The sequence below is a fragment of the Rattus norvegicus genome, chromosome 8, assembly GCF_036323735.1.
Source record: "Rattus norvegicus strain BN/NHsdMcwi chromosome 8, GRCr8, whole genome shotgun sequence".
NCBI lineage: Eukaryota > Metazoa > Chordata > Mammalia > Rodentia > Muridae > Rattus > Rattus norvegicus.
The window spans coordinates 64,579,035-64,603,198 of NC_086026.1; the positions used below are offsets into that span (position 1 = coordinate 64,579,035).

Consider the following 24,164-nt stretch of genomic DNA (forward strand, 5'->3'; position numbering starts at 1 on the left):
TAGTCCCCGGGGTGTGAGAGGCACTTCAGTTCTTCCTGGGAGACCCTCCATTTTCTGTGTGGCATAGAGGACAGCTGTAGCTCATGTAGACAGATCTGCACATACTGGTAAGGACCTTCTGCCAGCTCTCTCTTCCTTTACTGCCGCATTCGTCACAGTTCTCTAGAGTGGGGAGGAGCTTGAGCATGTGGCTTACGGTGTTTGTGTTTGTATCGGAGGCCCTAGTCAGACTTCCTGATTCAAGAGACCTACTAGTAACCAGGTTTTCATTTTTTTCTCCAGGACAGTTGAATACCAGTCATGGCTGACTTGACAGTTTTAGTCTGTGGGCTTTCCCTTCAAGGTCAGTCTAGCCTGACCTGTCAGGTTGGTTTGAAACTGTATTCCACCTTTGGGAATTGGGGAGACTCTATTCTAAGAGGATGCCTCAGTGGAATTGGTGCAATGAGTCTGGATTTCACTCTAAGGACAGGAGAGGTCTGTTACCCTCAAAGGTAATTGTATGGCTCTGGAAACCATGTGACATGTCCTGTGCTTCCTACCCCTTCTGACTCACCCCTGGGATGTTGTCTTAAGAACTGGTCTAAATTTGACTCTCAGATTCGGAAAAAGAAAAAGAAAGAAAAATGATTTCTTTCACAGCAAAACTTGATCCTTAACATACTTCCAGATCAATAATACTGGCTGCCTCGGGGCACACTGGGCTATTACTTCATCCTGCAATAAGATTCCTTTGTTTGTAACTTAGGAAAGGACTCAGATTTCTTATAGTCAAGCTTTCAAGACTGCCGCAAGACCACAAGGTGCAATAGGGACATGCTATGTATTTTACTAGAGTCTCCTGAACTTTGGATTTCCCTTAAACTTGGCCACAGGTGATACCCTTCATGGTCTCTCCTGTATACATATCCAAGCTCAACATCCGGCTTCTCTACTGCCATCCTCCCCTCCCCCACACCATCTCTTCGGCTTCTCCTATTCCTCCTGCAAAGATCGCCTTCCACACCCCTCTTTATCCAGACACATTCTATCACACACTTGCTCAGGAACTTCATACAGGAACTCAAGGAAGAGAGACGCCATCCCACCCCTTCAGCTAATAACAGCACTAGCAGCTACACATCCCTTTCTCCGTGCCCAGTCTGTCCCCCATATAATCCAAATTTGGATCTTTCAGCTGGGATCCCTTCAGCTGCCTTAGGGAATTCAGAGGCTTCATTGTGGCTTGCGATCCAACATAGCAACACATCTACATTATTCTAATTATCGGATGCACCCACAAACAATGAAAAACGGCTGCTTCTCCTGTAGAAAACTTTTCTCCTTGGTACCATTCAGTTGCATATCCTCTTTCCTCCAATCCGTCCCAAGTACAAGCCAAACCAGGATCTCTTAGCGATGATGCCCACAGCTCCATAGGCATTCACAGGCTCACCGAGCTTTTGACCTAGGCTAACGGGGCATCTCCATTACTCTAACCAGTGCTGCACACACACAGAAGCCTCATCTGGTTCTCAGTGTGTGCCTGAGCCATCATCCGGTTAGAGCCAGGCCAGCTTCCACAGTTATCGCTGTTATGCGCTCCCGATGGCCGCATCAGCACCGCTGCAGGAAATGACAAGGATGGGCTCACTGAGATAATATGATTAGCTACGTATTAAAGGGAATTAAAATGCCAATATCAAATCCATTGACTAACACAATTTGTAGAACACAATACAAGAGGCTGCCAGGAATCCTGGTCCCTTTCAGTCTAGGCCATCTGTAACCTTGTGTGCAAGTGTACCGGCGTGGACCCCAGTAGACAGGAAGTACATACCACGGCTGTACATTTTATAAGCCAAATTTCTCCAGAGAGCAGACAACAGCTCCAATAGTCCGCCAGGGACCCAGACTTCTTCCCCCACTTTATTAGACACAGCCTTCGTGTTCCTTAATACCCAAAGAAGACCTCAAGAACTAGAAGAGCCAAACCAGAGTGGGCAATGTTAAACATGACAAGCTATCATAATACAGGGCAGCTGGCACCATGTCTAGCTCGGGAAATCCTATACCGCCACCTAGTGGCCGAATGGCTCAGTCTAAGGACCTAAACCAGCCTCTAGTTAAAGAACTCCGCTATATGATCAGGCAGCACATTTCAGCCAGAAGCACCTACAGCTTCCAGAGTAGAAGCCTCATTCTAAGGCTATGTCCAATCAGCAAAGTGGAGGCCCATCGAAAGTAAATGTCCCTCTCTTCTACATGAGGCAAATCTGACCTCCAACCAAAGCTACTATGATCTGGTTAAACCTCAAGAATGCCAAGTGTCCACGATTTCATTCCTAAACTACAAAGCTCATAGTATTGATGAGGTGTGGAGACTATAAGGGTTCTGTATTTTCTATCTCCATGGAGATGAACGTTAGGTGGCCCTACATTGCCAAGGGCCAAGATACATTACTTATTGATAAGGAACTAATTCCGCCCCCCCAGCACTTTCTATGGTTAGATATTCCATTGCCCAATTCTCTTCACCAGAAGCTCCATCCATCCCCTTTCAACCTCTCTTGACCTACAATAGGCAAACATCTTTCTATTCATTCTTGTCTAGTCCTACCAGGCTGCCCTTTACTTCTGGGGTAGAGATACAGTGTATAAACTTCAGACCCACTTTTGGCTTTTTTACTCCCCCTCCCCTCCCCTGTGATAGTTTGGAGCTGTCTGGGCCAAAGAGCCCTCCCTAGACTCTACGAGAGCATCATCCAAGACGCTCCCCTGACATCTGAGCTACTTCTATCCCTGGACTCCAACAGCCACTCCCTTCTCAACTACCACTGATGGGCCCTGCAGCCTCCCCTGATGAAGCTCACAGCTTCTCGTTGATAAACCACTGGCTTCTTGTCAACAGTGCTTGTGTAACTCTTGATGCAACACTCTTACCTTGGCAGTAAAGAAGTCAGGTAGACCCTGCAGGTCTATGACCCGAGACCACTGACGAGGCTGTAGTCTTGATCTAACACACAATTCCCAATCCTTATCCCTTCATGGGGCAGATTCCCACCATAACCTCCTGGTTCACAGTGTTAGACCTTAAAGACGCAACATTTCGTACTCACACTCACCTAGACCCTCAGTTCCTATCTGGCTTCAACAACAGGACGTTTCTACTTTGCTTCACTTTTTCGCAATTTAGATGAATTGTGACACCTTTATGTACTGCCGATGGGAATGGAAATCGGTTGAGCCTCTGTGGCATCGGTATGGAAATCCTTCCAAAAGTAAAACCAAAAATAGAACCACCATATGACCTAGACATATCACTTCGGGTCTAAATTAACATACTTCGGAGACAACCAGACATCTATATTTATTACAGCACTATCCTCAGTCACCGAGTTCTCAGATCCTCTGTGGAGAGACAGTGGACAAAGAAAGGTGGTATATACACACAGCAGAGTTTTATTCAGCCATTTACAAAATGAGATTCTAGCTAGGCAGTGGTGGTGCATGCCTTCTATCACAGCACTCAGGAGGCAGAGGCAGGTGGCTCGCTCTGAGTTCGAGGCCAGCCTGGTCTGCAGGGTGAGTTCCAGGACAGCCAGGAATGTTACACAGAGACACTCTGTCTCAAACAAACAAACAAACATTATTACTTGTTAGAAAGTGGATTGAGCTGGAGACATTCATATTCAGCGAAACAAACCATACGTGTGCCATAAAAACAGAGGGAGACTTGGATAAAGAGAGAGACCAGTGCGGGAGAGGGCGTCTGAAGGGAGAGAGCAGGAAGGGTAATTACCAGTACTTGAAAGAAACCACCCCTATGAAACCCAACACCGTGTACTCAGAAAAGCCCATGTTTGCTTTCCACTTGCTTTGCTGTCCCCTGCCCTGCAGTGTACGCCCTCAGCAGGTTACCCATTCTCTCTCCTCTGAGGATACTCCCGTGCCCTCGAAGCTCACAGGCATCCTTCCTGAACGTGACTGCTTTCTTATAACCCACCAGCTCCTCTTTCTTGTGTCTCCCCAAGCAGACAGCAGCCAAAGCCTCCAGCTTACCTGACCTGTTTTATGCCTCAAACTCCAATTAGCTTTGTCCTGAAGTTACTTCTGAGCTTTCTCTTTTGTAATGTTTTTATTAATTCAGTGCATTTGAAAGTATGTGTATGTGCATATCTGTGCACACACGCACGGGGGGTCAGATGACCACTGGTTGGTGTATTCTCTCCTTTAACCAAGTCTTGGTTGGGGGTAAATGCTTTTACCTACTGACCCATCTTCCTCTGCTGGTCCTACTGAGTTTTAAAATTCTCCTACCTATGAAACTAAAACATGCAAAAGGGACTTGAGTCCTCTGGTGAGCACCTAAAGGCCAAGAAAATGGGATCCCTAGTCTGGGGGAGACCTGATACTGCAGCTGGGTTGGGAACTCAATCACTTTGGCTAAGGGACCAACCCTAGGGAAGGTAGGCTCAGTTTAGGCTATGTTAAAGAGATAGGCAGAACAACTACGCCTTTAGTAAGATACTGTGTTTTCCTTCCCAGAATTCTCTGCGCTCCCCCTCCCCCCAGTTCAGAGACTTAAGGGCAATATAGGAATATAAGTCTTCCACTCATAATTTTACCTTGTCTTCTCTCTTTTTTAAAAAATTTATTTACTTTTATTTATATGAGTACACTGCAGCTGTCTTCAGACACATCAGAAGAGAGCATCAGATCTCATTACAGATGGTTGTGAGCCACCATGTGGTTGCTGGGAATTGAACTCAGGACCTCTGGAAGAGCAGTCAGTACTCTTAACCACTGAGCCATCTCTCCAGCCTGTCTTCCCTTTTCTGAATATGTTTTCCTTAACATTTCGGGTTCTCCCTGCCCAACACTTTGGATGCCCTCTCCCTTTCTCTGAAGCTTCGCTCCCTGTCGTGTGGCTGCTTGCCAGTCGTGTGTCTGACCTCCATCCTGGCTTCACCAGCAAGGCTTTTCCTTCTCTTCTCCAGGCAGCTGCTGGACTGTTCGCCTGACCTACAGTTTTACTTTTAATCGCGGATACAATCATCCTTGTGTTTCTATGTGCGTCCATTCTTAAATTCCATTATTAATGAGCCTGAGAACCCCAGAAGGGACCCAGGACATAGCAACAGAAACAGGAGGAAATGATTCTGTGTGTATCCAGGCTTCTAGGCCACCTTTTCTGTTCACTGCAACACTGCTATGGGCAAGGCAGAGAAAACTGGCCTTGTCTTCTCTACAGTCTGGCCAAAATTAAACAAATCCAACTGGTCTCACCATGCCCTGGCTCCCAAGTGTTTTCTAGGTTTGCTGATTTGGTTTGGTTTTGGTTTGGTTTTTCAGTAAGCATGGGAAGTCACTAAGAATACCTACCACATATACAGAAGTAAGAGTTTTTAAGAAACCAATCTTTATTTGGCAAAAAATTCAGACATCTACTGAAGTAGGGGAGAAAACCTGGGGCAGTGTTTCAGAAAAGAATTTCAGAGAGAGATGCCCATTCACAAGGACTAGTTGCATTCAGTAGCCATCTCTGGGATGACTGTCCGTCAGGATTTCTGCTTTGCAGGCTTCCCCCTCCTTCAGATCTGAACCCATACATCCTCTAAAGTGCTCATGTTTATTAACAACTGTTTCTATGGCAGCAGAGTCCTGGTTTTAGGGCCCAGGGTGGGAGCTATTTATAAGCCAAACAATGACAGCACACACCAATGGCAGCTGTTAACGATGAAATCCTTTTTGGAGTCTCAGATAAATAACGTGGTAACAAGACAAAATATATTCAACGTGCCTATTGTTTACCAAAACCACATCTGGATTCTAATTTTGTCTCCCATCTTGGACTACTGACAACAAGCGCCTATGTAACAGTTTTCTCACTCACGAGTCAATAACTCTGACCCCTGGGATTTCCACACTCGGTGCATTGAGCCATGGAATCCAATGACCCCTCTCTGTGACAGGTTTCTTACACCGTTAGGCAAAGGGTAGGCTTTACCGTGTACAAGGTTTGCCAGTCCATGTGGTCTTCTGAATAGGAGTTGGCCTTCCCCATGCATCAAGCCTCCCCCATACCAGAATGTACTGACAGAGTCTATTTTTAAAATGTTTGTGAAAATAAAACAACTTTTATTCTGTCTAACAACTCGCAAAAGCTGCTTTCTTCCATGTCGGTTTTGCCATCTAAAATATATTAAGATCAGCCATTTGAAGTGTGACAGTTCTGGAGCAAGAAGGTTAGAGGAAAACGCCTAGCTCTAGAAAGGACTCCACCCTATAATAGGTTTATAACACCAGGCAACAAAGCACTGTGAACCTTTCCTCATGGTGCAAGAGAGAGAAGAGGGGGCGGAATATTAATTCAGGCTGAGACTCCTTAATCTGAACTCCAAAATGCTGCAGAAGCCACAGGTTTGGGGCATCGTGTCAGCATTTAAATGTTGGGCATTAGATCTTAGACCATTTCACATTTTTAAGTTGGAGAGATTTCCCCAGTAAAGTCTATGCAAATATTCCAAAGTTTGAGAAACTTCAAAATCTCAAACACTTCTGGCCCTAAGCATTCCAGATAAAAAATACATAACCTTATCTACTTCAAAGGAACACAGAAGCACAAAGTGAATTTATACATGTAAAGTGCCTGGAGAGTAAGGCCACAACCCAGACAAAGCTAAACTGCCAAGGACTGCATTTTAAACATCATAAAAGTGATGTTATAATGATTAACTTTATTCTAAAATTGTGTAACACGTACTTCCCCAATTAATAACCCATCAGGGATCAGTGTCTGAGCCGTGCTTCTATTTAATTTATGTACTCTTAAAACTATTACCTCATAGTAATAACAAACTCTCCTCGCTTCACTGCCAGGATGAAGTCTTGAGTTATTCAGGTTTCCTACAAGATCTACTGCTCTACGTGTTAAGGACAGAAGTCCTGCCGTTCTCCCTAAGCCCACTACATGCTCAGGGTTGCCTCTCACCCTGGTCTCTCTAGAGCCCTATGCCTCTGAAGTCTAGAAACTTAGTTTATAATCAACACCCACATAGAATGTGTCTCTAAACATTATCCTTAATAAGGGGGTCATGGAACTCAATGGATCCTCTCTGTGACAGCTTTTTTTTTTTTTTTTTTTTTGGTTCTTTTTTTTCCGGAGCTGGGGACCGAACCCAGGGCCTTGCGCTTCCTAGGCAAGCGCTCTACCACTGAGCTAAATCCCCAACCCCCGTGACAGGTTTCTTACACTGTTAGAGGGCAGGCTTGGTGGTGTACAAGGTTTGCCGTTCCCATGGTCTTCTGAATATAAAGTTGCCCTTCCCCATGCAGCGAGCCCCTCCCATCTCTGAATATACAGACATGAACAGTTCTCATGACTTCACGGTGTATGCCCTTCTCAGGCCTAACTAGTTACCAATCTTCTTGGTGTATAGAACTGATTCTTGTCTGGTTTTGGCTTTACTTTGCTCGTGTCCATTATTTCGACAGACTTCTTTGTCTTTCAATGAAGTTTCTCCCATGCAGATGCTATTACACTTCCATTGTATTTTCTCAATGGAAAGGCTGAAGCATGGCCTCCTTGGATTTTTGACTCTCACTTTGAAGTGAGTAATGTCCCCTACAATCTCAGGCATTTGAACACTAGGTCCCCTGTTGATGGCAGTGTGTGGGAGGTTTAGAAAGTTGTTGTAGGAAGTATGTTACTGGGGGCAGGCTTTAAGCGTTTAAAGACTCAAGCCATTTCAGGTTTGCCCTCTCTGGTTCATGCTTGCTGTTTAGGATGTGAGCTCAGCTTGCTTCTCTAGCTACTTTCCTTTGCCACCATCATGGACTCTGACCTGCTGGCACCCAAGACCTAAACAACACGTCACCTGGCTCATGGTGTTTTATCATAATAGTAACCAATGCAACTATGTAACTAATAACTAGCTTACTATTGCAACAATCCTCCAACCTGCCCATCACCTTCCTGACTTGTTTGGCCCCTCACCATGTCTACTAGAAAGTCTGTTATGCTGAAGACAAACTTTTGATCTTACACGAATTTCTTTTTTGTTTTTGTTCACTTGCTTGTTTTTCTTGACTTTGGAAACAGAGTCTGGCTACTATAGCTGTGGTGGTTTGAATAGGAATGACTCCCATAGACACAGGCATTTGAATGCCTGGCCATGGGGAGGGAGATTATTAGGAGATGTGGTTTTATTGGAGGAGGTGTGGCCTTGTTAGATGAAGTGTGTCATTGTGGAGGTTATGTGTGCCTAAGCTACACAGATTCTGGCACCCAGTCTTTCTTTGCTGCCCGAGGATTAAGATATAGAACTCTTTCTCCAGCACTGTGTCAGCCTGCATACCACCACGCTTCTCACCATAACAGTAATGGACTAAGCCTCTGAAACTGTAAGGCAGCCCCCAATTAAATGTTTCTTTTATAAGAGCTGCCACGGTCATTGGGGTCTCTTCACAGCAATGAAACCCTAACTAAAACAATAGCGCAGGTCGGTAATAAATTCATAATTGTTCTGCATCAGCCTTTCTATCCTGGGGTTAAAGATGCAGCCCAGCACAAATATCTTGTGCCCTCTCTCATACTTCACTGTTGTTGTAAAAATATAAAAATAAAAATGTATTGTGGTCTTTTGTCCCGCTAGGTCTGCACCGCGGTGCCCCAAGATATCTGCTAGGTATCTTGGCGGAAACACAGCCCAGCCGCACACTTTCCTACACACAAACCCTCACATAAAAGAACACACAACACAATAATCTTAGATCCAATTGGTAAGATATAATTGCCCACTTAAACATACAAAGCCCGGTACTATCCATCCCTTGAGAACATTAATAACAACCTGTAAATACACAGAGCAGAATCTTAACATCACCTGCCATGGCTTCTCCCCTCTCTCCATCTTCTCTTCTCTCTCCTAGTCTCCTCCTCTTCCTTCAAACTTCTCTCCAGCCCATCCTTCCTTCTCCTCCAATGACAGGCCTCCTTCTATCCTGCCCCTCACCTGTACTTTACAAATTCAATGGAGAGGTGGTTCTGGTGAAGTCACCTGAGTCCTGAGTACTTGACTAGGCAACAGTCCTTGGGGCAGTGGAATTAGCATCAAAATACAGTAACTTCAGGGCAAGCCACAACATTTCACCCTTTTTGTCCAGTTAAAAAGTGTTTTCACTTATATATTGAGTACAATTACCATTCTACAATTTATAAAGCATTTGATATACTCAACACCCAGTCCATCACTATATCAGTTAAACAGAACATTCCATTCCAGCTTAAGAAAGGCTTAAAATCTATATCTTGGCTAGCTTGTATACTATCTGATAACTGTCCAATAAAATATGTATATTTAGAGTTAAACAGCCTGATGGGCTATTTAACATCTTCAACCTCAGAAATCTGGGAATGACCAAATATCTATACACAAAGGAAGCCTAACAAGGCTTCCAGAACTGAGAGGTTGTAGAGACAAATCTCCACCAGCACAGTCCCCTGTTAGCGACATGTGAGCACAAGTCTTCAGCCTTCTGGCCCAAAATCAACTGAAAGACTCTTGAAATGCAGATTTTGAAGGGCTGATCACCCTGTCTTGGCAGAGTTTATCAGTCAACTATTCTGTATAATTTGTTCTTTTCTGGACAGTATTAGTCTGCAGATGAAACAGGCAGTTTGTTTTGTCCAGTGGCTGCCTAGCCACAAAGTATTGCCTCATCTGGAGGTAGAGATGTTCACATTCTTCATTAAATCCACCAAAGGGGAACTGTTAGGAGCAGATATGTCTCAACAAAAGATAAATAATTTTAAATCTCAAATGTTGTGGATTTCTGACGTTTTTGAAAACCACCTATCTATATAAGACAATCTGGACTGTTGTCTTTATATCTTAATAATATCTTGAAAGTTCTCTCACAAACTCAGAGCCATGACTTTGCTATTTGAATCTTAACTCACATGTGTAATCAACTCAGAAGTTTATAATGACAATAGAAGGACTGGCTCTAAACCTTGTACTTTTAAACTTTTAACAAATAAATTCTACATCAAAGCAAAGACATGATTTTAGCTTAGTTACCAAATGAGATTATGACTGTACAATTCAATCTAGCTAATTCCTCCCTGTTAAATTACAACCAATTTTAAATTCCTCATAAAAACAATTTTAGAGTAACCACTTTCAGCCCCCCAACATCTAGGGAATTGGGGCAACGACTCCTCCATAACTTCTTCACGCTGTACATGGGCGTTGAGATATCCTTAGGGGTAGGGGGTAGGAAGAATGAAGCAAATGCTGTAGCAAGATGTGTCCTGACTGGACCCAGTTGAAAGTCCTTGAGACCAGGATTCCAAATAGGTAGGCACACTCTGTAAAATACAACTCTCAAGAAAAAGTTTAGAATCGAGATATCTTTTTGATTCTCCTGAATAAATTTTTCAGGCGGTCTACCTCTATCAAATCTGATCAGTAGGACTCTGAGGTTTCCAGAGCCTAATCACAGATTTTAAAAACACAAAGACAAAATCTTTCTCCCAAAATACTGTGTTCCTTAGTCTGAAACCAGAAAAGCTTGTATCTTGCACTCTCTCCCAGAGTAATAATATAATCATAAAACTCAAAGTCACACCCATCATGAATATTAAACAATTTTTTTAAAAAAAGGAAGTAAGCTAAACAATGAGCCTGATAGGCTTTTGTACTCTGTGATATCGGGAAATTATCCCAAAGTTCCCTTGGAGCCCACGTTAAGAGAATTCGAGCTTCCTGTTGTGGTATATATCAAAAGTAACCACAAACTCTCACTAGCCGGCATCAAGGAGCCATATGGCCTTAGGTGGGGTAATTCATAAAACAAACCAAATATCTTTTATCAATTCCAGTATCAATAAGCAACACATCAAACCAGGACTTTAGCCCAAAATATCTCAATCTGTTAAGCTCTCTACCCGGAGCCACAGATTTTTCTTTAACCTTAATATTCTAAAATATATGCCTGCATTCACTCTCCTTGGTGTTACAGACATTTCATCACAACTCTCTACTTGGAGTTAGTGACTAATTTTTCCCTATCTAAGTTCTGCACCATGGATGAAAATCCCTACCTGATTCAGGTAATCTCTTTACTCTCTTCTTTCTAAAAACAAACTCAATCACCTTTTAATAATACTTGTAATTAAGAAGTAGCTTGTCTAACTAGGATTTCAACCCAAAATTCCCGTGGAGCCCACGTTAAAAAGAATATGAGTATCCTGAAAGACTTTCTAAACAACTTTCTTTAAAAAGCAGCTTTTAATCTCTAACTCTCTGATCTGCCATTACTTATCACACAGTAGGGGACTGCCAGCCCCTTTCTTTGTTTGAACCCCCCCCCCCTTTAAGATATCACATGACTTAACATGGCGCCGGCTTCCTCTTACTTAGAGAATAAACACTTTCTCTCAACTCTCAGGAATACTAGTGGATTCTTGCCTATCACTTTGGCTCGCCATCTGTTATTGTAAAAATATAAAAATAAAAATGTATTGTGGTCTTTTGCCCCGCTAGGTCTGCACCGAGGTGCCCCAAGATATCTGCTAGGTATCTTGGCGGAAACACAGCCCAGCCGCACACTTTCCTACACACAAACCCTCACATAAAAGAACACACAACACAACAATCTTAGATCCAATTGGTAAGATATAATTGCCCACTTAAACATACAAAGCCCGGTACTATCCATCCCTTGAGAACATTAATAACAACCTGTAAATACACAGAGCAGAATCTTAACATCACCTGCCATGGCTTCTCCCCTCTCTCCACCTTCTCTTCTCTCTCCTAGTCTCCTCCTCTTCCTTCAAACTTCTCTCCAGTCCATCCTTCCTTCTCCTCCAATGATAGGCCTCCTTCTATCCTGTACCTGCCCCCTCACCTGTACTTTACAAATTCAATGGAGAGGTGGTTCTGGTGAAGTCACCTGAGTCCTGAGTACTTGACTTGGCAACTGTCCTTGGGGCAGTGGAATTAGCATCAAAATACAGTAACTTCAGGGCAAACCACAACACTTCACTCCAACAAATTTCTGGGCCAGGTGGAGTGGCTTGTGCCTGTAGCCCTCTGAAGCCTGAGGCAGAAGGGCTGCTTCAAGTTCAAGGCCAGTTTGGGCAATATTGTGATTTCAGTTTAGCCTGGGCTGCTGAATAAGCCTTTGTCTCAAAAAAGAAAAAAAAAAATCAGAACAATGTCTGGTTCTCCTTCAGGTCACAAAATTTTTTTTTCCAAACTAGCCATTCTTCATACTTTCTCTGACTCAATTAAAAGAAGTGAAAAGCAGTCTTTTTCCTGCTTCCTGATGCCCAATCTTTAGACTACCACACTCTGGTTCACCCCGCACAACTCATCTCGAATTTCTGAGAACCTAGTCTCGATAATCCTCCATGAATATACTATTTTTAAATTCTGTCTCACATCCCTCCTTCTACTCCTGATAGAGGCGATTCATTAAGAATCCACAATTTGCCGCTCTCGGCGCCTCCCGGGGCGGCTGGGCCCGCGCCTCCTGCACCCGGCGCGGCGTAGCGGCGGGAGGAAGATGGAGACCCACATCTCGTGCCTGTTCCCGGAGCTGCTAGCCGCGATCTTCGGCTACTTGGACGTCTGAGACAAGGGTCGCGCGGCGTAGTTGTGCAGGGCCTGGCGGGACGCCGCCTACCACAAGTCAGTGTGGCGGGGCGTGGAGGCCAAGCTGCACCTGGGCCGGGGGAACCGGTTGGTGTTCCTCAGCCTTCAGGCCCGGGGCGTCCGCCGCGTGCAGACCCTCAGCCTCCGACGCAGCCTCAGCTACGTGATCCATGGCATGGCGAACATCGAGAGCCACAACCTCAGTGGCTGCTACAATCTCACAGATAACGGCCTGGGCCACGCGTTCGTGCAGGAGATCGGCTCGCTGCGCTCTCTCAACTTGAGCCTCTGCAAGCAGATCACAGACAGCAGCCTGGGCCGCATAGCCCAGTACCTCAAGGGCCTGGAGGTGCTGGAGCTGGGGGGCTGCAGAAACATCACCAACACCGGCCTTCTGCTCATCGCCTGGGGGGCTGCAGCACCTCAAGAGCCTTAACCTCCACAGCTGCCGCCATCTCTCGGACGTGGGCATCGGGCACCTGGCCGGCATGGCGCGCAGCCCTGCCGAGGGCTGCCTGGGCCTGGAGCAGCTCACTCTACAGGACTGCCAGAAAACTCACGGATCTTTCTCTGAAGCACATCTTGTGAGGGCTGACGGGCCTCAGGCTCCTCAACCTCAGCTTCTGTGGCCGGATCTCGGACATGGGCCTTCTGCACCTGTCGCACATGGGCAGCCTGCGCAGCCTTAACCTGCGCTCCTGCGACAACATCAGCGACACCGGCATCATGCATTTGGCCATGGGCAGCCTGCGCCTCTCCGGTCTGGATGTGTCATTCTGTGACAAGGTGGGAGATCAGAGCCTGGCTTACATAGCCCAGGGACTGGACGGCCTCAAGTCCCTCTCCCTTTGCTCTTGCCAGATCAGTGACGATGGCATCAACCGCATGGTGCGGCAGATGCACGGGCTGCGCACGCTCAACATTGGACAGTGTGTGCGCATCACGGACAAGGGACTGGAGCTGATCGCTGAGCACCTGAGCCAGCTCACAGGCATAGACCTGTACGGCTGCACTAGGCTCACCAAGCGCGGCCTGGAGCGCATCACGCAGCTGCCCTGCCTCAAGAGTCCTCCACAGCAACATGAGAGACCATGGAGAAACCCAGAGACCTTTATCTCTGCCGAGAGCCCGAGGCTATGTGAAAGGGAGGAGACTGAACTTCGTGTCTTATCTGTGTTCTGTTCATGAAATGGGAGGAGCGTGTGAGTTTGAAAAACTTTTGTTTCTAAATGGAGGAATAGATGACTTTATTTTGGTGGGGGGTTGGGACTGTGGCTTTAAAACAAATGGCTTTTGAGTAGGATGTATATTTTTGTTGGATATTTTGTTTGTTTATTTTTTAGAGTCCTCCACAGCAACATGAGAGACCATGGAGAAACCCAGAGACCTTTATCAATTAATTGTACTGTTTGTGAATTTGTATAAATGATAACAAAGATCCTCTTAAAACGTTTATATTCTTACAGTAAAAGGTTAAACCGATATTTATATAATAAAAGGAAATATGAAGTATGTTTTTAAAAAAAAAAGCACAAAAAAAGTGTCAGTAAGTGGGCTTATGTTGTAGAATTGTTTCAATTGAGCTTGCCTAGATTGTTGTCCATATCCCAAAGTCAGGCTGTCAACTATTACTCAGAGGTGTGGTTCACTAAATCATGATTATTGTTCTGAGCTTCAGTAATCTATATATAGTCTTTCTGATCATGTGCAGTGGCAACAAATTCTACTCTAATGGTCAGGGTGAACATGAACAAAAAAGATTTCGTGACAAAATGAGGAACACACACACACACACACACATGCACACACATACGCACAGAAGAGAGAGACAGAGTTAGACAAAGGCAAACTGAAAAACAGACAGATACAGAGAAACAGAAATATGGAGGCTAGAGACAGAGACATGGACAGAGACAAAGAGACAGAAAAATTCCTAAAGGATATATTTGTGAAAATACCATTGTGTGAATGTAAATTCTGTATTCTAAAATAGAGACATTGACTCCTTGAAGCTCAGTGAAAGGTATTTGAAAATCAATATTTCTTAAATGCCACATAAAAGCCTCTAAAGTAGAAATTTTGGATTTTTGGAGACTTGGTTGTGACTTGTGAGGTTTTTCTGGAAGCTGTCTTATAAGAGTATATTTTTGCTGAAGCAAAGAGGTGGGGGTATATTTTGCTAAGAACAGACACATGGTGTTTTCCTGTAAGCTGCCTGGAAAGAAGTCATATGATACTTTGCTAGAGCAGACATTTGAGAGAAACCACGATATTTGGAAAGGGTATAAATATAGCCCAATAGACAGTGGGCAGCACTGTGTGGTGTCAGTTCACTTTGCTGCTCTTTGCTGGTCTTCCTCTGTTATGATGGTGTAGAGAGAAATGCACCAAAAAAAAAAAAAAAAAAAAAAAAAGGTGTTTGCAAGTAGATCACCAACCACTGCAGATACTTGTGAACTAAGCTTAAGCTTCTGCTATCTTGACAATAAAGTTTGAAATTGTTCCAAAGGGGAAAAAAAAAGAATCCACAATTCAAGGACAATGTTAATATAAAGGTCCTGGGAAAACGTCACATGACCCATAAACATTAAACAGATCAGTGACGGTCACATGACCAATGGAATAAACTGCACAGTTCCCAACAATCTAAAGGTCATGGTACATTTGTGTGCTCTATTTTTAGAAACATGTTAGCTATTGCTCCAGACACAGACCACCGTCTGCTTGTCAAGCCAGGGCTAACAGCGCTGTGGTGTCAGGAAGCTTTGGGACAGGTACATACGTGGGTAGATAGGGTGTTGCTGACAGACATTCACAAGTTAGAAGACCTAGAAAGAATTGTACAATTTCCCAAGTAAATAATTCTGATCTTAAAAGCCTTCATAAACACAATCTTTTAATTTTTCTAACCTAAGTTTCCCCACAATTTTCCCCTGTGAGTTTCAGAGACTGGGCAGCCCTCTGCTCAGCGTGATATAATCTCACGTACGTGAAGGGTGGGCTCTGCCCACCGCCTCACCACAAGCCCTCTATTCTCTAATCATGACGACAATGTAGACTTTCTCCAGATTCTTCTATTCCAAAAGTTCTATTCATATTACTTTTACGAGACAAAGACCAGATGCATAGTACTTCGATGTTTCTGATAGGCTGTTTTTCCTAGTTAACATTTAATGGAACACAGGCTTCTCAACTATTAGGATTGAAAAAACTTAACTTGGAAAATTACATGATTTTTACATGTTACAGGGAATACTCTTTCTAGTCTGATAAATCAAACCACAACCCAAAATTACAGCTAATGAACTGTCTAGCACATATATTCCTCCCCATACCACACGAAATAAAGTCACTTACCTGCCACACCCTTAGACCTGGGCTCTTCTCCCTGTTCTTCTAGGCTGCATGGTGGAAGGCAGGCAAACGAGCTTTCCATTTGTGGCTCATGGCCACCTTTTCTGTTCAGGTAGGAACCAAGGCTGCCATAAAAGACAGATAAGAGCAAAGGACAAGAAAAGTAATGTATAACGTCTACAAACATCAGCATGATTTTTAGTGACCTCGCAGAACCTGAGAATTAGGAAAGAAGCCTCCTTCACTGATAGTTAACTTCTCTCCCTTAACCCTTATGTTTCTGATATGTGATGTTCAAGTGCCAGGAAGGGCTGAGACGGCTCAGCATTCAGAGCCTTGTTGCTCTTACAGAGGACCTGGGTTCAGTTCCCAGCACCCATCCAGTGGTTCACAGCATTCATAACTCCAGTTATGGCTCAATGCCTTCTCACCTCTGTGGGCACCAGGCACACATATGGTAAACATACATGCATGCAGCAAGCCAAACATTGAAACATATAGCAAATCTAAAAAGTACAAAATAAAAGATTAAAAAAATAGAGTCCCCAGAGAACTATTTGTTATTTCTAAACACAAAGAAGTTAGAGTAATAGAAAGTTCAAATTTTATTTAAAAATTACTAACTAGGAGGAACTCTTTTGAAACATACAGGCAGGGTCTTTGGGGAAAGAGCAAGGAATTGGTATATATCTTGTGTGGATATGGTGTGTGTGTGTGTGTGTGTGTGTGTGTGTGTGTGTGTGTGTGTGTATGTGTATATATATATATATATATATACATATATATATATATATATATATGTCAGAGGTTGATGTCATCTGTATTCTTACACCACTATCTACCTTTACCCTTTGAGGCAGGGCCTCTCACTGAATCAAAGCTCGATTGGTCTAGCCTAGCTGGCTAGCCAATGTCTGTTTTCTCTGCTTACCCTAGCAAACCCTGGGGCTTCAGTCGCATGCTGCCCTTAACAGCTTTTATGTGGGTTCTGGTGACCCACATTTGAGCCCCTGGGCTAGCACAGGCTTTTTTTTCCCTTCAGCTAAGCCATCTCTATAGTCCGTAGAGTCTTTTGTTGTGAAACTATTCTCTGTATTGTCTCCCATATGAAAAAAGTCACAATTATGACAGAAAGTTAACATGGATTGTCATTTCAATAGGGTGGCAGTGTCAATCAGAAGGAAGAAGGGGACATGGTATGAAATTATGATCCAGCTGCAAAGTTCATTTTCCCCCAAAAGCATTATCTATATGCACTGACATAAGAGATCAAGACGGTGGCTCAGAACACTAATTATATAAACGTGCCATATGCAAACCTTTTCATAGTTATTAAATTCGTTGTGTTCTTATTTGTATAACAGTATGTTTATTTGTATAACAGTATGTTTATTTGTATAACAGTATGTTTATTTGTATAACAGTATGTTTATTTGTATAACAGTATGTTTATTTGTATAACAGTATGTTTATTTGTATAACAGTATGTTTATTTGTATAACAGTATGTTTATTTGTATAACAGTATGTTTATTTGTATAACCGTATGTTTAACCAAAAATTGATCTGCTTTCAAGTTCGACCATGTTAGTACTTTTATTCTTCTGGCTCTCTTTTTAAGTCTGATAAGTTTTTTAAAAAATCATTTTTTTCTCTTCTGTAGACAAAATAATGATAATAAAATCCTAGAGCTAGAAAGGCTTAGAGGATACCTGGAGTGAGTTGCATCCTCTCTAAATCAATCCCCGTCACCGTGGTGATTGAAGACAGCAGAATGGCTTAAGAGACAGAACCCTGGAATCCAGAATGCTTTTCCAGCTACACCGTACTGCTTAGATCTTTAGAGCTCTGTGTACACTCGAAGCAGCAAGGCAGGAGGGCTGAACTTCAGGTCTCTGAATCAGACTGCCTACGTCTCAATCCAGGCTCCAAACAGACTGCGATCATGAGCAAATTAGCTATTACCTCCGTCTCCATTATAAATAAGATTAACAATAACCACCAAAAGAATTATTATATGAAAGATTAATACAAATAAAGCTTGTGGAACCACCACTCTGGAATACTGTAAGCAGTTAATAAATGTCAATGGGAACTTGTCCTGGTTAAGGTTAGTGTTGCTGTGATGAATGCCATGACCAAAGCAACTTGGGGAGGAAAGGTTTCTTCATCTTATATGTCAGGTGACAAACCATCACTGAGGGAAGTCAGAGCAGGAGCCAGGGGACAGGAGCTGATGCAGAGGCCACAGAGGGATGCTGCTTACTGACTTGCTCCTCATGGCTTGCTCAGCCTGCTGTCTTATAGAACCTAAGACCACCAGCCCTAGGGTGGCCCCACCCACAATGGGCTGGCCCCCTCCCTGTCAATCACTAAGAAAATGCCTAACATTCAGATCTTATGGAGGCATTCTCTCAAGTGAGGCTCCCCCCTTTCAGATAGTTCTACCCTGTGTCAAGCTGACATAAGACTAGTCAGCACAGAAGTCTACTGATAAAAAACAAGGACCCGAATTACAGTGTACTAGAATTGAGCACTGGATATTTTGTGTTTAAGTATTTATCTGCCAGTATTCCACCTTGACCCATGAGTTGTGTAGCAATGAAATAGTTGGCTCACAACGCACATGCAAACTTCCAGACAGAAACACACAGGAAAGCTCACTTGAAAACTGAGTGTCACTCATTTGGTGATCCTCTGGGACCAGATACTCAAGAGTTTCTGATATTCAGAAGTGTCTTCTACAAATACCTCTCATCTATATGCAAAAGTATTTTCAGTAACGATCACAAAATGAAATGTTAACAGTCAGGGTAGTGAAAACTCCCTTACACAACTCTACTTATGAGCCAACAGAAAATAGAATACACTTTATAGTAACGAAAGCATAATGGGGTTTATTAATGTTTGGGAAAGAAAGATGTGCACACATGGGTCTGTACTATGCTTCATGCTACCTTCTATTTTCCCAGACACAGTCTTTAGCTCTGAAGCAAACACTAACAGTTAATAAAATTCAAAGTGAAGCATATCTGAATTCAATTATTCAAATCACAATTACACATACAAGCTAAAAATAGGTAATGGCCAACCAATAATATAACTCAAAGCGTTCCGCTTTTTTTCACCCTTAAACACCACATAGTAAGCGGGGTGTGGTGGTACACTCATGAGGGTGACACATTCATTGAGGGTGACACAGGAAGACTACCCTGAGTTTAGGCAGTGCTAGACTCCTCGCTGTCTGTTTCTTCATCCTGGTATTCACAATGGCAGCATATTTAGTGAGACATCGATATTCTCAAGTAGGGAGGGACAGCATTAAGATGCAAACTTCAACTCTTGGCTTGCCTTGAACTTTTATGAACTTACTTGGAATATACTCAGCAGCTAAGGTCATGTTTAACTAAAGACCAGCTGCAGCACAGGGGTTCTCTAAGTTAATGCTGATGTACAGTAGAAAGTATGTCAGTGGATAAATGGTTAAAATATGTTAATTTGGAAGGGTGCTGGTAATTAAGTCTAGGCCTTCTTCCAGTATGAAACTCTCTCCATTCCCCCCTCCCCTCCCCTCCCCTCCCCTCCCTCCCCCTCCCTTCTTCTCTCCTCCCCTCCCCCTTTGTGTTTTACTAGGGACTGAACCTTTTTCTTTTAATATTATTTTAAGAAAGATCTGGTAAATGTGCCAGTCAGCCTCAAACTTTTCATCCTCCTGCCTCAGCCTCCTGAAGAGCTGGAGTTATAGGTGAGTACCACTACACTCTGTAAGAAAACCGTTTTGCAGCTGTTTATTGCAGCTGAAGGAATATATGCTATTGTATTTCCTGTGGCATCCAATATAAACTGTCTGAATATGAATGTTACTAATTATGTCAAATATATTTACTCATTAAAGATACCTCGGTAGGATTTAAAAAAGAAACCTGCTGTTAGCAGTTAATGTGAACACTTAAGGCTCAGGTAAGTATCGCCCAACATAACACAGTCTACTTTCCCAGCTCTCACGGACACAGCGTGGCTTTTCTGTGTACATTCCACGTTCGCAAAGCTGAGTGATAAGGTATTTAGATGCACCCATAAAGTATGCACTGGGTGCTAAGGCATTTAGAAGCCCCTATAAAGTATGCACACGCAGATAAACACCAACAATTTAAGGGTTTGGTGTAGAACTCCAATTTTCACAAATTAGGAGACGTCAGATTTTTTTTTCCAGTTAGTAACTTGAACAGGTCTTTTAATCCTGAGGCCATCTATTTTTCAGACACTTACATAGCCAACATCATCTTCGATTTAACCTCCCATGATCTGGCTGCCATGGTATGCAAAATTCTGTTTGTGTGATTCTGGTGCTCTTGAAAAAAAAAAAAAAAAAGTCTGTCCTTCCTTCCCTTTCTGATTTTGAACTTTTGAAGTAGGGCTTCACTATATAGCTCATGCTAGCCTTGAGCTTCCTATGTAGCCCAGGCTGACTTTAAACTCACAACCCTCCTGCCTCAGCTTCTCCAATGCTAGGAGTAATGACACCCACCACCACTCAGGGAAAAAAAAGGGGGGATATAATATTTTAAAATGAAAGATGTGGCTTACCTCTAAGGCTCTTGGCATGGATATTATACCAATGATACCTAGAAGCAGTATTGTCTGTCAAGAAAGCAATACACACATCTTAAGCCGTCTCTTCCACCCTGCATTTTAGCTTGTTTCCTTCTAGCTTTGTAACTCCTTTACACACGCAAAGGCCTCCCTCCCATTCCTCACCTGCCACTTATTGAAGCAACACACCTGTGCTGTTTGTAGCTGGAGGGGTTCCCAACCCCCCGCTATCAATAATGATCACCTGAGGCAGTTACAAACAACATTCCCAGGTCAATCATCTGGAAATTAGATTTCAATGCATTTGAGAGGCTCCAGATTCTGTGTTTGTCACCGATTCATAAAGACCAAGAAAGCGGAATAACAAAAGAGAAGCCTGCCGTAGATCAGTTCTAAATCAATGTGGTAATCAGTCTCTGGATCTCAGGAATTAGTATATGAGAAAAGAGCTGGCAAATTTAGAGAAAGCAGAAAGGCAGCTTGTCTCTATGTCCCTGGTCCTCCTTCCTCATGTGTGCATGTTCGTGTGTGTGAATGGTGGCCAGCTAAGATTTCAACACCCTAAAGAAATCAGAGGATTTTAATCTGGGCATGTGCTGTGGAAGTGACACACCACCAGGGGGAAACATAGAGTCAACAAGTTAACAAACATTTGGGATTTTTTAAATTTCCATAGGGCTGTGGAGGAGGAGGGAAGAGAAAAGAGTAAAGAGATCTGTGGCTCTGCATACAGCTGAGAGGCAGAACCCTTGAGTAGCACAAAGGAGGCCTGGATTCCATGGCCAGTGCAGCAAACCCAAACAAGACAGAATACAAAGGCAAAAGATGTCCTGGTGTTCTTCTCTAGTTCCTCTTAGACAACCACGGTAGAAAAAATGATACCCTAAAGTAACATTTTAAGTAAAATATTTAAGTAACATCTTTAACACTTACATTTAAAAGAAAAAATATATTAGAATATAAAGATTCTGGATAAATGGATTTTTCTCCCTGTAAATACTTGTACTACTCTTAATATTTAATTAGCATTTTATTTAATTAGCCTTTCTTTGACTTACAGTTTAAAGTCCATCATTGAGAGAAGCCAAGGCGAGACCTGATGCAGAGGCCGTGGAAGAACACTGCTTGCTAGCTTGAATACCTTGCTTTCTTATAGCAAGCAGGACCCAAGGTGGCACCGCCCACAGTGTGGGAAGGCACCGCCCATACCGCCCATAGTGTGGGAAGGCACAGCTGGACCTTTCTACACCAATCTTTCAAGAGAATGCCCCACAGGTGTGTCCACAGGCTAATCTAGTGGACACAATCCTTGAACTAGATTCAGCCACTAACAACACACACACACACACACACACACACACACACACACACACACACACACACACACAAAACCTACCTTCCTTCCTTCCTTTCTTTCTTTCTTTCTTTCTTTCTTTCTTTCTTTCTTTCTTTCTTTCATTGTCTCCCATTCTGTAGGCTGTCTTCTCTTGATTTTCTGGCACGTGGGATGGGGGTGGGGAGTGACTAATTTCATGCAATCTCATTTATTAATTCCAGGGATTATTTTTGGGGCTTGTTATTAGAGTCTTTTTCAGGAAATCAATACCTATTTGTATCTTAATGTTTTGCCAGATGTCTAACCAGCGAAACACTGTCATGAATGCGGTTCAATGCCCTTAAGGAAACTTAAGTGTAGTTCTAACTGGGGGAAGGGGTTTGCACGAAGGGAGGGCAGCATTTCTACTTTCCCGTCTATTTATGCCTAGAACCGGTAGGGGGAAATCCTGTCAAGCCACGTAAGTTCTACAGCTATCCCCCCCCTCCCCGAAATTAGACACCACAGATGGTTAAGAAATGTTGGTAGGTGGGGACTAAACAAAGACATTATACTTTTCCCTTCAGATGGCCGAATTTAGATGTATATTCAGTGTCTAGACATTTCTGAATCTATTAAAAGACAGATCCAAGCCCTTCAGGCAGTTCTATCTATGGCCGGGGTTTCAAAGTCTTCAATTCTAATTTCTATCCTCTTGCTAGAAGGGCTGAGTCGGGGAGAGAAGGCAAAAATGTCGCAGGGCGTTCCTGAAGACCACGTGAACCTAACCAAATAGTGATTATTCTGGAAGGGAAGCCAATGGGGAAGAATCCCAAAGTCATCCAGAAACTTTGTGCTCTAGAGAAAGAAGGGTTTCCGACCTTAAATCCATCTAAGAAGGCCAGAACCGCAAATTTTAAACTATTCTTAAAAACTGTTTGTAGTGAGCCATATTGGATTTGGGCCTGGCCGCTTTGTAACTGTAAGGCCACAGTTAAAGTCATGGGATTGTTGGACAGAGGCCTCTCCCATGTATTTACGGCACAGGAAGAAAAGATTAAGTAGTAAACACCCGGTGTCTCCACTGCATGACCTCTGCTGAGCCCGGCTGATGCTTGTGGAACTGACACACCTGGACCACACCTGGGTGGTGGTCAATTTACTTCTGCCTTTTGCTTCCTCAGCCTTTATCCTTGAGATTTAGGCTGGTCTTCTCGGATTTCTCCCTAATTAATTCAGGTCTCACCGAAGTCAAGAGCCAGGTAGTCACGAGCCAGGGTTTCCCACTGTGCTTCCCAGATATTTTCTACCTGGAGACGTGGGTATATAAGTGGTGAATAAAGCTACAGGAGACTCTCACTCTCTCTTCCGCTCTTCCTCTCTCCTTCCTCCTTTCTCTCTCTTCCTCTCTTCCTCTCCTGGCTTGACACGATAACCTGTGTGTGTGTGTGTGTGTGTGTGTGTGTGTGTGTGTTTCTTTCATCCTGTAGGCTTTGGCCCGATTCTCGATAACCTGTGTGTGTGTGTGTGTGTGTTTCTTTCATCCTGTAGGCTTTGGCCCAATTCTCGGTACCGTGTCGGTTCCTGCGCCCGACAACTGTTCACAGCAGTATTCATTTACACGTGAGGGCTTTCTTTTTTTTTAACTCCCAGATTGCTGTCACTGGGTCTACTCAATCGGGACAGGCGCTTCAAGGGCAAAACTCTTCGTCTACAACGTACGACCAACATACACGGTGTATCTGTCACGTGAGAACGTGATGGGGACCACCGAGAGCTGGGCAATGCCTTCAAAGGCTCCTTGGGACAATGCACACGCCAGGGGCGGCAGGCAAACCCCCCCCCCCCCCAGGACACCGCGCTCGGCCGCTCACTGCACAGAGTGAAAACACAGCCAGGACGGTACGTTGGGACCGCAGGCGCCCGCCCACCTTCGGCCGCACCCGCCAGCCTCCGCTTCGGGCTCTTGTTCGTGAGTCCCGTCACCCGCGCCACTTGGCCTGCCTGCCCTTCGCCGGGGTTGACTGCCCACACGCGGCCCCTGCTAGTCCCAGTTTCCTAGACAGCCACACGGCCCCTCTGCAGCCTCCGGAACGCGCGAGCGGGTGCGGGCGCGGGCAGCGAGAGCGCAGGCGCGGGCCCGGGAGAGACGCGGTCGCGAAAGCGCGTGCGCGCGCGCTCGAGTGGGGTGGGCGGAGGGAGCGGCGGGGCCGCGAGGGGGCGGGGGGGGGGGCGGAGAGGGGAGCCCCGGGAGCG

At 44.1% G+C, this 24,164-nt stretch overlaps 1 pseudogene; it reads left to right on the forward strand.

The window, feature by feature from the left end:
• Positions 1-4,552: 4,552 nt before the first annotated feature.
• Positions 4,553-15,292, forward strand: LOC134480175 (F-box/LRR-repeat protein 14-like; annotated as a pseudogene).
• The last annotated feature ends 8,872 nt before the right edge of the window (positions 15,293-24,164 follow it).